The sequence below is a fragment of the Pogoniulus pusillus genome, chromosome 15 (assembly GCF_015220805.1).
Source record: "Pogoniulus pusillus isolate bPogPus1 chromosome 15, bPogPus1.pri, whole genome shotgun sequence".
NCBI classification, from domain to species: domain Eukaryota; kingdom Metazoa; phylum Chordata; class Aves; order Piciformes; family Lybiidae; genus Pogoniulus; species Pogoniulus pusillus.
In genome coordinates this window covers 9867553-9885374 of record NC_087278.1, presented here as the reverse complement: position 1 = coordinate 9885374, position 17822 = coordinate 9867553, and the positions used below count along the sequence as shown (strand labels likewise).

The following is a 17822-nucleotide window of genomic DNA, read 5'->3' as shown; positions in this document are numbered from 1 at the left end:
GCTGCAGAATCATCCGTGATATGCTGTGGTGAAACGAGATGCAAGGTGACAACATGCCCGTGAGGAGCTCCTGTGCAGTGGTGGGCTTCCCGGGCGGGACCGGCCGCTTCCTGACACCGTCAGGAAAGATTTAGGAATTGTATTTTTCAGGCTTGATTTTATTTTTTTCCCTCCAAGAAACTGTGCCCATTTTTCACATGAAATACAGCAAGTAGTCCAACTTGCTCTCGGAGTTTGGGCGGGAGCCATGAGGCTAGGCTAGCCAAGGCTAGGGCCCAGGAGTAGGGCAGATCTCTGCAGGAGTGTTGGCATCTCTGGTCCAGGAACGACGGGGGCGAGCAAGAGCGGTGGCAGCGAGGTCCCCACGCTGCCATCAGCGGGTACAGCCCGATCCCGCTGACGCAATGGCACCCTTGGCCCGAACGGTTCGGCGAGAAGGGAGGCGGCTGCTGCACAAACGCGGGTCGCTCCGGGAGCGGCTCCTCGGCGCTTGTGAAAGCGCAAAGCCCCGTCCCTTCCTCCGCTCCCCAAGTTCAGCTCCAGCGGGTGAGTCATTAGCACGGCACTGAGCGCAGAAGGACGGAGGAGGAGGTGACATTGGGGTCCCCTTTCTTTCCCCCTCTCTTTTTTAAACAGTCACTCTTCGTTGTGGGAGGGACTGCCTTCTTTCTCGTCTGAACTTTTGTTTTTCGTGTTTCTTGAGATACACGAGGGGCTTATTTTTTCTCCAAGGACGAACAAGGAGACGGGTGGGGGACCCTAATCCCACTCCCTAGGCTGAGCACATCTTTCTGCAGGGAAAGAGGAACCTTGCCCTGGGATGCGGGCCCGAGACAAACTGCGACCCCACGGGAGGTCCCCGTGCACCTTTCCCGCACGGGCATTTCTCACTCAGCTGCTGCCCTGGGTTCGAGCTGGGAGGTGCAAGGAAAGAGAAGATTTGGGTTCCTCGGGTCGCCTGCTTTAGCAGAGTTCGGCTTGGAGAACGGAGTTGAAAAAGCGTCGCCTAGCACGGGTTAAAACCCAATCGTTAAGCCTCTTTTGCGCTCGGGTTAAATGTAGACCCGTCAATATACAGCTATTTACAAGAGAAATCAATGTGCCTGATCTTGTGTAATTGGCGTCCCTTTCATTTCCAGTAACCGACAGGAGAGGAGAGTCCTTTCTTGTCTCAGTGCAAGGCGCCTCCGGCCTTGCATCGCCAGCCCTGATCTGAGCAGCTCTGATCTGAACAGCATTGGCGCTGCTTAGAGCAGAGCTGGGCCTGTTCCCACCTCTTTCCTCCTCAGGAACCCTTTGCAAACCGGTTGGTGAGGTATCCTGGTTTTTCGTGCCTTAGCGTTGTCCCTACAGACAGGAATGCCTCTGACTGCCCGCCAGCAGAGATGCTCCGGCCGCGGTGATTCGCGTTTCGGTGCGGGAGATGCAGCACGCCTTTGGCAGGCTGTCCTCGGCCGTAACCGGAGCCGCTGGCTGGCAGAGGCGATGCGCAGCGCTGCCTGCTGTGCTGGCAGACTCCGGGCAGGGTAGCTGCCCTCATGCCAAGCGAACCGTCCAGAGGCCTCCAGGGCGCATTCCGTGTCCTGAGGATGGGAGCTCCGGCAGTGCCCTCCGCATCCCGAACGATGTGCGAACCGCCCCACTTTCCCTTGTCATCAGATCTGCCGGGCTGCCACAGCCTAATCGTGCTGTGAAGGCGAAAAGTGAGAAGTGCCAGAAAAACGAGGCTTCAGATCAGGTGAAGCCATTTGTAGAGCGTAAATAACATTTCCTTCAGCTTTTCGCCCCCTGCTCAGCAGCTGAGGCTGGGGAAGTGAAAGCCACATAAGGGTTCGCGAAGGGGACAGCTGCGGGTCTGACCTGCAGCAGCGGGCTGAGGCCCGTCTCTAATCTCAGCAGGGCATCCCATTTAAGGACAGCTAGCAAAGTACTAGAGGTTTTTAACCACCAAGCTTTAGTCCAAACGGGTACGTTATTCTAATAGAAAAGGTGTTACAGGAATTGGCAGCTTCCCACTCGACCCTTCATCTCTTTTCTCATCGTCCCTGAGAGATGAAGGACGCGTGCTTTCTTTCTGAGATTTTGCCAATTTTCCTGCCCGAACTATCTGCAAAATCCACACCGTGGATTTCCAAGGTGTCTGCACTGGAAGCTTTCCTGTAGATCAACTCCCTCTTCCACCGGCACCAGAATGATGGCGTTCTTACTAAGTAAACGATCGAGTAAGTTAAGTATTAAGTAGAAATCAACCCGCCCTTGTTAAAAGCAAACAATTCAGGGAGAATGGCATGAGCAGCAAGAAGCCCCCACACCAACAGCTGAAGCAGAAAGCCGGGATCCTTTGGGAAAAGGAGGACAGATTTCCTTTATCTTCCTAATGACCACACCAAAGAGAGCAACTTCATCCCATTGCTTACGATTGTCTGTGCATCAAGAGAGACGTCATTCTGCGATGTGTTTTCGAGGTGTTTGCTATATTTTTTTTGGCCTTTGATTCACAAATGAGCACTTCATCAGCTTTTCTGCTCACCGGGTCCTTCCTCGCGTTCTCGTTCGTTTTCCCCCCTTCCCTCCCCTTCCTGTTTTGTTACTTCCACTTTCTCACTTTCTCTCTTCGTTTTCTCCTCATCTCCCGTCACTTTGTTCACCCATTTTCTCTTTTTAATGACCCTTTCTTCTCCTTTGGAGCCTTCTCTGCGGGAAGCCATTCCTCAGTGTTTGGGAGATTTGCACCTCTTTGTCTCTGGGCTTTTGTCTGCGGGCAAGGAGAGAGGGTCGTAGCGATGGAAGACACCCTCATCTGCTTTTCTTAGGGTGAAGGTCCAGGGTTTCTGCTGGGAGCGGCCGAATCCACCTTTCCTGTAGAAGTTTGAACATTTTCTTGCTACTTACCTTTGGATCTCTTCCAAAAGGGTCTCTTTGGGTCTCGTGAAAAGGGTGTAAGATAGAGAAGTGGTCAAACAGAGGTGGAGCTCGGGGTAGGAACCCCACTTATATAATCTGTCTATCTATTTTTGGCAGGTGATACCCCACTCCTCACTGGTATCAGATATTCAGGGATTTTGGTGGCGGTGTCACATTTATCTTTCCCTTAACTAATCAGGGAACACTATTAATAATCCTTGGCCCTCACCTTCCCCTGGCTGCGAAAACCTATTACCTCTGCAAACTGACCGTCCTCTTGGAACTTTATTGTCAGAGGGAGAAGCAGGAGGTATAAATGAGCTATCTGGGGGCAAATAGGCGCTCCGTGCTGCATCAGAGGTAGGTGTCACCGGAGACACCACCTAGAATCAGGAGGTTCAGTTCGAAAGATGAGTCTCTGCTTAGAAGGAAAGGAAGAGGCAACCTCTCACCGGAGTGAGGGGAAGCAGAGGCAAGCTCAGGAATGTGTCCTTTTCTGTATTTACTCCTTGCAGATGCTGCTCAAAACAAGAAAGAACACCCTTAAATCTGCCTCCTGCATCTAAACCTGCGTCATTTCACTCTACCTCTTGGCCTTGAAGGAAGGCAGAATTAATTAATTTATTTGTTTTCCCTGCAGACAACAGCAAACTCGGTCGTGTAATTCTGGTTGGTCACACTTAAAGTGGTATCCAAAAGATCCATTTTGTGTCCCATCGGGCAAAGCGTTGTAGAAATCCAAAAAAATGTACAGCCTGAGCTTTCTGAGGAGAGGTGAGACATTGTAAATGAGGTGATCCTGCATATAATACAGTGACTGTAACCGTTTTGGGGTATAAATTCGTTTTATGCAGAATTGCTCATTAGAGGGAAAGACACCCTTGAAGACACCTCGGTGTTTACTCTGTCGAGCAAGAATAACAATAAAGATGCCATTGAGGTCTATTTACCATTTTGCAATCCATGTAGGGACACTTTTCCCGATAATTAATGTTGTCAGGGCTTTTAATTTCTGGGGAAACGTTTTATGAAGGACTACCAAGCACATTTCTCTGGAGTATATTTGTGAGTTAAAAGCCATTTTCTGTTTTGGGTCTTAAACCCAACAGTTCTTAGTTGAAAAGCAACCAAGCCTGTTGTGATACAAGTGAAATTATCTTTGGGGAAAAGCAGGTGCTGCAGAAGTGAGATTTGATTTTTGTAGCTTGATTAATCAATTGATCCTAGAAGAGAGGAAAGCTAATTAAGCTATGCATGGGATAAGAATATTTAAAAATCTTTCTCAACTGCCACTATAATTTTGATGTTGGATTCTGTGATAAATTGGAAATTCTTCAGCAGCTTTAGATAATTTCCAAGGAGGAAGCTTTATTGAATCAAACATGACAAAGGTTAATTACATTGGTTCAGTGTCTCTCTTACTATTTTTTAATAGCACTTACTGATGGGGGTTTTGCCTTTTCAGTGTCTACAGTAGTTGGGAACTTATTACTACTTTTCAGGTAGTCCACTTTATTTCTCACAGTGTGTCTGTGCCATAACTCAGAGCAGGTGAGACTTTGTATTTAATTACAGTGTGAGATAGCTGACTCTTGTGGGTCCAAATGTTTCAACCAACTGGTGTGCTGCCTTTGGAACAGTATGATTTGTCGTATGCTGTTTGCTAAATTCAGTGATGTAGGGTTTGCATTACACTTTCACATATTATATTCCCTCGCTGTAGTGCCAAGATTAGATTCTGATTGAGAGATACCAGTATCTCATGGTTGTTAGCTGGATGCTCTAGTTCCATTTGGCAGCTGGCAGAAAAAAAATTATTACCTTGTTTTGGGAGCTTAGAGAGGATAAGGATTGTAGCATTGGTTTTTTGGCTACTGGAGTGTGACTTCAATTTCTGTCTGCTCCATTGCAATGAATGTATTTGTCTGCTGGTGAAAGGAGAGAAAATGATTCCTTTGTGTAATTCAGCCATGTGAAAGCAATCCTGATGAGTGGAAATCCTCTCTTATCCTTTTAGTTAGTTCCTGCTAAGGCTTATTCGTGGAGAGAGAAGCAGATTTATGACTTCATCAGGCATATAGTGAGGCCTTTGTTACATGTCAAGTATTTAATTAATTGAAAGAGCTTTTGTTTGTTTGTTTTGTGCTAAGAAGAATACAATAAAAATCCAACACTTCTAGGTTATTTGCACAGATCTGCTTGGAGCTGAAAGACATGGAGAGTTGTGACGACAGGATCACTGAGGATTCACCTGTGTCAACAGAATTTAGGGAAGAAGACTTTGTTACTGCGCTCATCACTTTCAGTAAGGTGTTTTCACAGCTATTATCACATCAGTCAAGTTCATTCAGGTGAAGGTTAAGACTGGGCTTCCCCTTTAGGGTAGATTTATTCTGCACAGTTAATGTGGAGGCTCATACATTAGTATTCCCTTTTCTCCTTCTTACCACACACAAATACCTGTAATCTGCATAGTAAGGTGCTCCAGGTCAACATCAGCAAAGGTGGCTCAAATTGTTGATGTTGCCATCACAGTGCTAGCGTGACACTTTAAAAAGGAGGCTTGTCCTGCTGCTGTCTCCTGTGTCTAGTACATGTGTCACAACAGGCAACTTCATCTTCAGGGATATGAGTCAGCCATCTTTCACTTGCCCTGCATTGCTTTTACTACTTGTTTGTTAAAGAAGCCATGTGCCTTTTATTTGTTTGAAAGGATATGCTGGAATGTAGAGGTCTCCTTGATTAAAAATGTTTCTTGGTTGTCAGGTTTAAGTTTCTCTTATATATTTTGATTTTTATCAATATCTCTTGTAAGTCTTTGGATCAACCTGTTTTTTTTCCACCGTCTTCTTGGTGCTTTCACCTTTAATTTGACTTTTCAAATAGTTACAATATAGAGAAATAATTATTTAATATATTTTACCACGAATCAACCTTTCAACCTGTAATAATTATTTTCTTACTTGATTTTGGTGTTCCTCCAATTTTGTTGGCATTTTCTTGGTATCATGGTGCCCACCAAAACATGGAATTACTTTGCTGTCTGAGCTTCTAGAGTATTCTAAAATACCTGCTAGAGTCTCCAACCTGTTATATGAGACAAAAATGATAACCCAGGCTGAATTGCTGGATCCAAGATGTACATGTAATATTGGACTCATCCACATTGCATTTAGGTTTTAAAAGAATTAAAGCAGCAATTTAAAATCTTATTAAAAATACTTCGTGTACCAGAAGCATATTTTGGTTAAACACATTTGGAAGCATTTTATAGCCAACATTCATTATATAGGAGGTCCTTCATTTTTCTGAGGCAAAGCTCAGTGCTGATCTCACCTGTGTTTAGGGTCACGATAGGAATCCTTAGAGTGGTAGTATTTCCTTTGCTGTTTTTCCTTCAAGTTATGACCTTGAGTGCATGTTCCTTCCTTTTGTTCCTGCTATCAAACTTGCCCCTTCTGACAATGTCCTAGATAGGTCCCACGGTCCTCTTTCATCTTCCAAGAAAAAGAAATACCATATTGCTCTCCTTCTTAGCTGTTGTGTGATGCCCTAGGAGTTCCTTATAACCATATATCATACAAAGCTGTGATTCAGGATTCCAGAAACCCTGAATCATAGAATCTACCAGGTTGGAAGAAACATCCAAGATCATCCAGTCCAACGTAGCGCCCAGCCCATGCCAATCAACTAGACCATGGCACTAAGTGCCTCATCCAGGCTTTTCTTGAACACCTCCAGGGATGGTGACTCCACCACCTCCCTGGGCAGCCCATTCCAATGCCAATCACTCTCTCTATGAGGAGCTTCCTCCTAACATCCAGTCTGTACCTCCCTTTGCACAACTTGAGACTGTGTCCCCTTGTTCTGTTGCTGGTTGCCTGGGAGAAGAGGCCACCCCCCACCTGGCTAAAGCCTCCCTTCAGGTAGTTGTGGACAGCAATGAGGTCAGTCCTGAGCTTCCTCTTCTGCCGGCTGCACACCCCCAGCTCCCTCAGTCTCTCCTCATACAGTTTGTGTTCCAGGCCTCTCACCATCTTTGTCACCCTTCTCTGGACACCTTCCAGTATCTCGAGGTACTGCGAGATGTCTTTTGGAGAAGTAGGAGCAAATATGACTTTTAATTAATATAAAGCAGTTTGGAGTGATTAGAAAGATGAAATGTCAGGACTCACCATTAGAACTTGTCCAGAATTTTAGGACAAAGCTCTTCTGGCAAAAGTACCACTAAACTTTTTGTGTCAGTGAGTGCAACTTGTAGCTTTCTCAGAAGACACTTTTATATCATAAAGAATGTAGCACCTGTTGAATTTAGGATGTTGTGATGTTGAGAGTTTTTGAGTGTTGGAAGAAATGGGCAAAATCGTAGCAGAGAGATCCACTGAAGGTTACCAGACATGTCACATCCAGCCTGTGAAGTTCCTGACCTAAAGTGGTTGGGATTAGGGCAAAGTGTAATATTGTGATGGCTTTGTGCTTACATTCCTCTAAGTACTTCTGTCTCTGCCTACTTTTGGGAACAGGATGCTGAGTTAGACAACTGGAAGAGTCTTATTCTCATCGAAGCCTTTAATTACTATTTCTCAGTGTAGTTTGTAATGTACCACACATGTGAAAAGTGGAAGGATCAGGTGGGCAGAATGTATATGAGAAATAAATAAGTTAAAATTTGACTCACAGTACCCAGTGGAAAAAAAAATATTTCTTTGATAATATAAACCAGGAAACTTCATGTTTATTCTTAACACTGCTTATATGCCCTCTTCAGGCTGTGTATGAGCATATTTGTTCATGTATACACACACATATTTTACATTACTCCCCTGTAACTGAAAATGTCACTTCTTTTAGATATACTAATTATAATTTCCTTCTGCCAGATGGAGTTTATCAGAGTGGTTCAGGCTTTTTAGGTTTCATTACCTCTTCACAGTCCATGTAATCCTGTGGTTTGCCTGAGAGAAGTGTGCATTCCTAGGATCAAAGCTTAGTGGTTCCATTTTTTAACATGCAACTCTTCTGATAATTGGCTCAAAAGCTGGAAGTAGCAAAGAGCTACAAGAGACACCCCAAAGGCTAGACACAGGTCACTAATCGTCCATGCTGCCAGTGGGCTTTGGGGACTCTCCAGCTTGCATTGCAGATGGTGTGAAAAAGGAACTGAAATGTCTTGAACAGTAACACCCAAAGGAGATAATACAAACGAAAAGCAGGGATGGGCGTTTGTGTGTAAATCCCTGGTGAGAGTTAGGCTTAGATTACCAAACAAGAAAAAAAACAACCCTAGTGCTGAAAGAGTAAGTCTGTGTATCATAACACTTCCTAGCAGCTCTCAAATGGATACTTAGAGCAGGAAAAAAAAAAAGCTGTTAGTCCCAGTGGGAAATCCTGACCCCAAGGTTAAGAGAATGGAAACAGTTGGTTTTCTTTACAGCAGATGCTTGTGGGTATCAGACATTTGTCATAATTGACACTTCGATGCTGTTCACACTGGGATGGCTAAGGCCATGTAATTATTACCACAGGGGTTATATTCTGGAAAAAAACTAGCACAGCAGAAAGTTGTCTTCATTACTTATCCCCATTTATACCAGGTTGCTGCTAGGGGAGCAGTCAAATAAGGGTGTGCAGGTTTTGGATAAATTTGACTTCAGTTTTAGTGGTTGGAATCCTGTGGTAACTCGAATTTTGATAGTTATTATTTTATTTTTCTACTAATCACTTGTTTCAGAGCTGTCAGTGCACAGTGAGATGGATTTAGAAGGCAGAGGTTTGTCAAGGGGTTTTCTGAGGGAAGAGAGAGTGGGGAGAATTTTATAGCAGCGATGCTCAAACTGTAAGTCGAGACTTTTCCTGCCAGTGCCCCAAGTGAAACTGATGGCTAAGAAAGTGTCTAACAAGCCACAAAGACAGAGTTGTGTCAGCTGTTTGTTTATTGTAAGCATTTCATTAGAAAACGACTCTTGCACTTAGAGAACTGATAAATGACTTAAATCTGAGAAGGTATCTCGTGATCTGAATCCATCCAAGGATTAGTGAATACAAGTCATTATTCTCTAGAACTCTTCCAGTCACCCTCATGGAGTAAACAGCCCCAGTCCAGCTGCTAATAAACAGATAGAATCATAGAATTAACCAGGTTCAAGAGACCTCCAAGATCATCCAGTCCAACCTAGCACCCAGCCCTGACCAGTCAACTAGACCATGGCACTAAGTGCCTCACCCAGTCTTTTCTTGAACACCTCCAGGGATGGTAACTCCACCACCTCCCTGGGCAGCCCATTCCAATGGCAAATTACTCTCTCTGTGAGGAACTTCCTCCTAACATTCAGCCTATACCTCCCTTTGCACAACTTGAGACTGTGTCCCCTTGTTCTGTTGCTGGTTGCCTGGGAGAAGAGACACACCCCCACACAAACCAAACTTATTTGGTTTAAAAGGATATCTCCATGTGGTTCATGGTGTAAAGCAGACCTAAACACTGAATTCTCCTGTGCTTTCTTTTCTTTATCACTTTCAATTGCCTAAAGGGAGGACTGCAGGAAAGAAATCTCTATTGTACTCTTTTTAGCTATGCTATACTTCTTAAGAGAATAGATGGACATTCAAGTGTTAGCTTGTCCAGCAACATTCACTTCTGCTCCATCTGGGATTCTCTCAGATAAATATCAAATTAAAAAGATTGAGTTTCTCTTCTGTGACATCCTCATCCTCTGTCTTCTGGAGACAGCTTTATTAAAGAAAGACTCACTTGTATCTTCCTAAGGGGGCTAGATTTTCTCTACTATTACAAGTGTCCCACAACTTCTTACAATTCTCTTTTAGATATCCCTTCTGATAATCATCTTCCCACTTTGTTCATCATCTTATGTATGAGGTTTTCCTTATTTTCTCTTCCCCAGACAGTATGAAAAGTTTATTCCAACAATTTAGAATATCAAGAGAGATGTTGAGGTGCTGGAACATGTCCAGAGAAGGGCAACAAGGCTGGTGAAAGGCCTGGGACACAAACCCTATGAGGAGAGGCTGAGGGAGCTGGGATTGTTTAGCCTGGAGAAGAGGAGGCTCAGGGAGGACCTCATTGCTCTCTACAACTACCTGAAGGGAGGTTGTAGGCAGTTGGGGGTTGGTCTCTGCACCCAGACAACCAGCAACAGAACAAGGGGACACAGCCTCAAGTTGTGCCAGGGGAGGTATAGGCTGGATGTTAGGAGGATGTTCTTGCCAGAGAGAGTGATTGGCATTGGAATGGGCTGCCCAGGGAGGTGGTGGAGTCACCATCCCTGGAGGTGTTCCAAGAAAAGACTGGATGAGGCACTTAGTGCCATGGTCTAGTTGACTGGCTAGGGCTGGGTGCTAGGTTGACCTGGATGATCTTGGATGTCTCTTCCAACCTGGTTGATTCCATGATTCTATGCTACGGTAAAGTTTTATTGGATTAGCCCATTTTATAGAAACTTGAATTACTTTTTTTTTTTTTTTAATGCTGTGCACATCAGAAGTGATGCACATTCTGGGCATACTTCTTTTTTTCTTGTGCTTTTGTATTGTTTCTCCTTCCTAGAAAAGTTTGTGGTGGTCATCTCTTACATACATCACCTTACTGTGGGGCCTTTTTTGTACTCCTCTTTTCACGACTTTGTGAATATTCCTTGTGGAGGTAAAAGAAATCTTGTAATATGGGCACTTAGTGCCATGATCTGGTTGACTGGATAGGGCTGGGTAAGAGGTTGGGCTGGATGATCTTGGAGGTCTCTTCCAACCTGGTTGATTCTATGATTCTATGAAGCGGGGCTTCGATTTAGCATGTCATACAGATCAGAACGATATGCAGCAGCACTTTTAGCTCCTGCTGCAGTACTTTGACAGTTATTAGTAAGAGGCAGTAGGTCCCAGGCCCTTTGAAGTTTTATCTCAGTGGAATACAGAAACTTCTATCAGGAAGCATAATGAGATGTTTCAGTAAGTTGATCGTTAGTAGCTTGCCTTTGGATGAAGAAGAGACTTGCAAGATACAGGCGATGTGCTGATGGGCAGCATTTTGCCTCTCTGAAGTACCTAATCTCTGCACTTATGTTGACAGTTTCCCCAGTTTGGGAAAGAAAAACCAGGACATAATAAAAACTTGCAGATCTCTGAGGACTGTACCTCTATGTCTTCCATTACTACTGTATGACTTGGGTTTTATTTTACCAACAACAGTTTGTCCTGTTAAGGGACAGACAACAGAAACAGCAACACATCAACTATTTGCCAGACCACACAATGCAGTGGCTCAAGGAAGGACATAATGCAGTCTGTCCTGGGATAATATCTTCCAAAATGGACCATCCTTTTCTTTTTTCATGCTCTAGATCTCGATTATGAGAATTATAGCTTGTGATAGCAGTTTCACTTGAGTGGAGCAAAGGGATCATTGCTTTCACAGAAAGAATCTGTTTGTTGCTTGACCTCTTCTTTGCTACCAGGCTCACCCTAGGTATTGCACAGAATGTTGTGTCTTTTCAGTCGGGCTTCTCTTGCCCTTTCATAACAGATCTGGATGTTTTTATAACTATTAACATTAGTCATAAAAATGTCTATTATAATAATGCTTAAAGCTGTAATCACAAGAGGCAGTGAAAGGAGAGTGGCTCTTCCATCTCCCCAGAGAGACAAAGTTTGCTAATGCCCTGTGAGGGAATGACAGATGATTTCCCTCTCAGGTTACACACGCTCTAAATCCTCTTTGCCATTTCTCCCCAGCAATGAGGAGACAGATGCTACTTTAACAGCACAGAACTTGTGTGACTTCTTTGCAAGGACCCTTTGTTATGCTGTGAGTAAAAGCAAGTGACTTGCTGAGCCTTTCATCCTATTTTTAGAGAAGTTAGCATTTCTGAAGGACATCTTTGATTCCCTTGCATGACTTTGGCTGGTTTTCCTTTGCTGTTTTATGTATTTATTTATTTATTGGTACCTCTTCTTTTCGTGTGATATGGGGGGAGGAAGGTGGGAGAAAGCAGGTGTCTTTTTCTCTGAGCTGTTGTGTTGAGATTTGTTCATCTGACATTTTGTCTGCTGTGATGTGCCCAATTTCCTTTCTAGCTGTTTCTAGTAGCCATGGGGACACAGACAGCAGAAATCACACTTCTCACACACACTTTCTCTCCTGAAACAAACAAACAAAAAAGCTGCTGAAAATGATAGAGAAATGATTTCAGAAACAGATCTTTGAAGTATCTTTGGAATAAAAGCTGTATAGTCTTGGGAGGGGAAGTTTGTTTTATTTCACTCATTTGCTGTAACCTGGTTTACAAGAATTGCTTTTATAGCCAGAAAGATGTCTTAACTCAGTTGACTTTTTAGCACCTGAACCATCTTACAGAGTTGTTATTTAGTCTCTTTCTGGTGTTATTAATGGAGATTTCACCTAGAGCTTTTAACAGAAATTGCAGAGAGGTAGGGATCAGTTAGTACCACAGAGTAATTACTTTGTAGAGAGAAGGCCAACCTGTTAGGAAGTTGATCGATACCACGAATCTAAGTGGGTACTGATCACTTGTTAGATACCTGAAACCATCATTAGGTGGTTCAGATTGCAATTGCTGGCCCACAGGTGGAAAAAAATCTGTCTGATGGGATTTTGTGTGCTTCTGTACATGCTGGATTGGCCCTTTTAATGTTTTTGGTTTTTTTATGGCGGTGGGGGGAGGGCATTTGGTTTGTTTTTGCTTTTGCTTTGGTTTTTTTTTTTTGTTGTTGTTGTTGTGTTGTTGTTTGGGGTTATTTTTGATATGTGTGTGTATGTTTAAGGATAGGTAATTATCCATCTTCTGGCATGGAGATTCTGGAATGATAAAGGATTACCATATATTGTCATCACAAATAACCAGTTACGGGTGTTGACATGTGAATTATTTAAGTGGCTGTGTATTTTAGAATCACAGAATCAACCAGGTTCAAGAGACCTCCAAGATCATCCAGTCCAACCTAGCACCCAGCCCTAGCCAATCAACTAGACCATGGCACTAAGTGCCTCATCCAGGCTTTTCTTGAACACCTGTAGGGATGGTGACTCCACCACCTCCCTGGGCAGCCCATTCCAATGCCAATCACTTTCTCTGGGAAGATCTTCCTCCTAACATCCAGCCTATACTTCCTCCAGCACAACTTGAGACTTCTCCCCTTGTTCTATTGCTGGTTTCCTGCTAGAAGAGACCAACCCCCAACTGCCTACAACCTCCCTTCAGGTAGTTGTAGAGAGCAATGAGGTCACCCCTGAGCCTCCTCTTCTCCAGGCTAAAAAACCCCAGCTCCCTCAGCCTCTCCTCATAGGGTTTGTGTCCCAGGCCCCTCACCAGCTTTGTTGCCCTTCTCTGGACACGTTCCAGCACCTCAACATCTCTCTTGAATTGAGGAGCCCAGAACTGGACACACTACTCAAGGTGTGGCCTGACCAGTGCTGAGTACAGGGGAAGAATAACCTCCCTTGTCCTACTGGCCACACTGTTCCTGATCCAGGCCAGGATGCCATTGGCTCTCTTGGCCACCTGGGCACACTGCTGGCTCATCTTCAGCCTACTATCTACCAGTACCCCCAGGTCCCTTTCTGCCTATCTGCTCTCCAGCCACTCTGTCCCCAGCCTGTAGCACTGCTTAGGGTTGTTGTGGCCAAAGTGCAGAACCCTGCACTTGGCCTTGTTAAATCTCATCCCACTGACCTCTGCCCACCCATCTCACTAAGAGCAGGAGTGAGAGCCAGAGGTGTATCTGTGCCGGAAGTTACTTATGAGTGTGAGTGAGAGAGGAAACAAGGAGATGATTGTGTGAGCTCAAAGACCAGTGTACAAATACATACATACACGCTCACATGCCCCATATATGTGCGTGACATGGATATTTACATGTAGATTAAAATCCTTTCACCACGTGTCAGTCGGAACAGATGTCTCAAGCATGCATGCAAGCTTAACCTAAGCGTGTGTGCATACAAACCTCCTCCATACATAATATAAATGCTTGCAGAGGGAAGTGTGTACCTGTGTGCAAATGTATGCACATGTGTACATGCACACACCTGATATGGAGTTCAGTGGTGAGTTGTTTCAATGGCTGAGTTGTTGCTCTTCTAAAATCAGAGACATTGTGGTGATGTTGAAAGATGTCTAGAAGCTGTGTGAGGACATGCCAAGGAAAGCATAGTTCTCCTACCTCTTTGTGAGTGGAACATTCGGAGGTTTCTGCTCCACCTCCCCTACCAGAAGTGCATCTGATACACTGTATGGGGATTTCAAAGTTTAATTTAGCTTAACTCTTGGCTTCAATCTACTGCTGATAAATTTAGTTGGGGGATTAGGGAACCTTAAAGACTAATAGCTCCTTAAAAGGAGCCTGAAGATGAGACAGCAAAATAAAAACATCTGCTAAAGTCTCCCTTAGAGTGGGAGCACACCATAGAGCCAGAGCTCAGAGAAATAAATAGATTGTTTTCAGGTGAAAAGGGATTTTTGTATATATAGACTCTTGGAGAAATAAAACCAAATGTGTGAATATTTAAGAGAGTTGTTCCCTTTACTAAGTGTAGGAAAGAGATATCCTGGTCGGAAGAGATAACATTAGCAAACACCTGCTGGAGTACTAGATAGTTTGGTAGCCCATTAAAAAACAAAGCTATTGTTAACTCCTTTCCTTCATTACACCTCTTTTGTAGACTGTCATGTTTAGATAGCCTTTGCCCTTCTGTGGCAGCATGAATTCAAGCATGAATTCTCACGAGTATGTGGCTGCTGCATCTTCTTAACACTGTCTGTGCATGGTGAAGTAGATGTGTTGAGCAGTACTTTGACTGTTTCAAAGCTTCCCCACACACTTGACAGACCTGCTGAGGAGACAGAGCTGACAAAGCAGGAGCAGACCCAAAACCAAATAATTAGCTGCTCTTTATGAGAGGTGCCTTGAAAAATGCATTTCACAGGCTCACAGGATGTTAAGGGTTGGAAGGGACCCAAGGAGATCATCCAGTCCAACCCCCCCTGCCAGAGCAGGACAATACTATCTAACACAGATCACAGAGGAACACATCCAGACAGGCCTTGGAAGTATCCAGGGAAGCAGACTCCACAACCTCTCTGGAGAGCCTATTCCAGTGCTCTGTGACCCTCGCAGTAAAGAAGTTCCCACTTGTGTTGAGGCAGAACTTCTTTTGCTGCAATTTACACCCATTGCTCCTTGTCCTATCACAGGGAGCAGTGAGCAGAGCCTGTCCCCCCCCTCCTGGCCAGCCTTCAGATACTTATAAACATTTATCAAATCCCCTCTCAGTCTTCTCCAGACTAAACAGCCCCAGGTCCCTCAGCCTCTCCTCATAAGCCATGCCCTCCAGTCCCCTAACCATCCTTGTGGCCCTCCACTGGACCCTCTCCAGCAGATCCCTGTCCCTCTTAAACTGGGGAGCCCAAAACTGAACACAGCATTGAAGATGAAGTCTCACCAGGGCAAAGTAGAGAGGGAAGAGAACCTCCCTTCATCTGCTGGACACACTCTTCCTAATACACCCCAGGATCCCATTGGCCTTCTTGGCCACAAGGGCACATTGCTGTGCCATGGTTAACTTGTTAGCCACCAGGACCCCCAGGTCCCTTTCCACAGGGCTGCTCTCCAGTAGATCACCTCCCAGCCTGTACTGGTGCAGTTTATTATTCCTCCCCAGATGCAGGACTCTGCACTTGTCCTTGTTGAACTTCATCTGGTTTCTCTGTGCCCAGCTCTCAGTCTGCCCAGGTCTCTCTGGGTGGCTGCACAGCCTTCAGCTGTATCAGCCAAGCCTCCCAGTTTGGTGTCATCAGCAAACTTGTGGAGCAGACACTCTGTGCCCTCAACTTGCTCCAGATTGCTACACCCACTCCAACTCAGGATCAGAGATTTAGGATTAGAATCATGAAGAGTGTGATAGGGATGAAAAAGAAAAAAAAAAGAAGCCTAAAAAGTATGTTGATGAGGAAAATGAGCTTGGAGGGAGCTGAATGCCACAGGGGGAAAGCAGTGAGGAGGAAAAAGCTGGTGTTCAAGGAGAAAAAGATTTGTAGATACATGTGGCAGGTAGTATAAGCAAGTAACAGAGGTCAGTTAATTGCTTCCTATTGGCAATGTGATACAAGAATATCCATCAATATGTTTTGCTATGAAGTTATTACAGGAGATGGTTTTGGAAGTCTTGTTTTTAGGAGATCTTGTTTCTTCTCATTCCTTTCTTTTACTTTTTATGCAGAAAAATGGAATTTTATGGCACTGTACCATACACAGTAAACTGTTCACAGTTGCCAAATGTATGTGAAATTTTAATTCAGGTTGAGCAGATTGTTTTGGAATAGGTAACCAATAACTCTAGTGGAGACTTCAGTTAGCTGAAGATAGCATTTGGTAGCTGAACATAAAATTAATAAGAGTAGAAGGGGCCCCAGGATGTCATCGATGCAATGCCTTGCTTAAACCTGGGCTCATAATAAAGATAGATAAGGCTTGTCTAGTCAAAGCTTGCAAATGTCCCTAGATGGAGATCCCATAGCCTGTCTGAGCCCTTGTTCCAGTGTCAGGCTGAATTATATTTTGTTATCTCTAATGAGATGTTTGCCTTCTCACATCCTGTGATTCTTGCTCCCTGCCTTTTTTTTTTGTCCACCTAGGAGAAGAGTCTAGCTGCATCTCCTCTTTAATTCCACTTCATTTAGTTGGATTAGTAATTAGATCTCCCTCTCAGTCCTCTCCAAGCTAAACAAACACATTTACTTCAGCCTTTCCTTGTACATCATATACTCCAGCCTATTTTGTCCTCTGTTGAACTCTGTTCACATTGTCAATATGTCTCTTGTTTTGTGGCCTCCAAAACCAGTGCCAGTGTTCCAGATACAGCCTTTAAAGTGTTTAGTAGAGAAGAAAAATGAATTCTCTTGACCTACTGCCTACTGTTGTTTTTCCTGTTAGCAAAAAAGAAATGAAGAGGGTAAACCACTGAGATATGTGAAAGAAAAGGCAAGGGTTTGAGCAAACCTTAGTCAGCAAAATTGTGAGTACCATGGATCTGAAAGTGTAGCTGTGCCAGACAGCCATGCTGTCAGGCAATGGAAAGAAGGCTCTGATCTATTAGCTTTTACAGTGAAGAAGTCTTGGCAAGGAATATTGCCAACCTCAGGACACCTGCAGATTTTTAGGTGCCAAAAGAGTGCCCAGGCAGTGTCCTGGAGGGCAAGGATCTTATTAGTTAGTTTTCCTTTCCTCTTTCCTAATGTAAATCATCTTGGCTTACCTAAGAGAGGTGATTTATGGCCAGCCTGCTGTCTGGTCAGCTTCATGTCTCTCATAAATTGGATAGCCAGACACATGTGGGTCAAGTTTGGAAATGCAATGCATGTCTTTATAGGAGAGATGGATTCTTCCTAATCCTTCTTTACATTTGATTGCTTCCACACATCCCTGTTTTTCCTTTTATGTTCCTTTTTCTGTTACCTGTGCTTTGCCTCTGTTTTTCCTTTCATACTCCTCTTTCTCTCCAGCTAAGCATGTTGATGGCTGTACCAGATTAGTATATGGATTTACCTGTTTTTTTTTTTTATGCTTAATCTCCTGTTTATCCCCCACCCCAGATATGGAATAAAGGACTATTTTCCTCTTCTCAGACTTTCTTCTCTTGTCTGTCTAGGTAGACACATATTTAATGAACTGCAAAGCTCTCTGGATGTCTAAGCTTGAATTGTGTTGCAGCTCAACAGCAGAAAAAGTCTCTGCTCAGATCCTCAAGAAAGGTTTTGTTCAGTCTCAGATAGATCTGTGGCTACAACAGCACTTGCTGTGAAGCAAGATCTGTGGTGCTTTTATTTTCTAAGGCCAAGTCTGTGCTTGATACTCCTGGTCAACATAATTACAGGAGAAAAATCATTAGT

The 17822-nt window shown here is 44.1% G+C and overlaps 1 protein-coding gene across 2 annotated transcripts in view; it reads left to right on the top strand.

The window, feature by feature from the left end:
- The first annotated feature begins 2756 nt into the window (after window positions 1-2756).
- NCF4 (neutrophil cytosolic factor 4) overlaps window positions 2757-17822 on the top strand; it is a 40076-nt gene continuing 25010 nt past the window's right edge. For both annotated transcript variants that reach the window (XM_064155332.1, XM_064155328.1), the window contains exon 1: window positions 2757-5209. The gene's annotated coding sequence lies outside the window, so the exon portion shown is untranslated. The remainder of the gene's footprint in view (window positions 5210-17822) is intronic.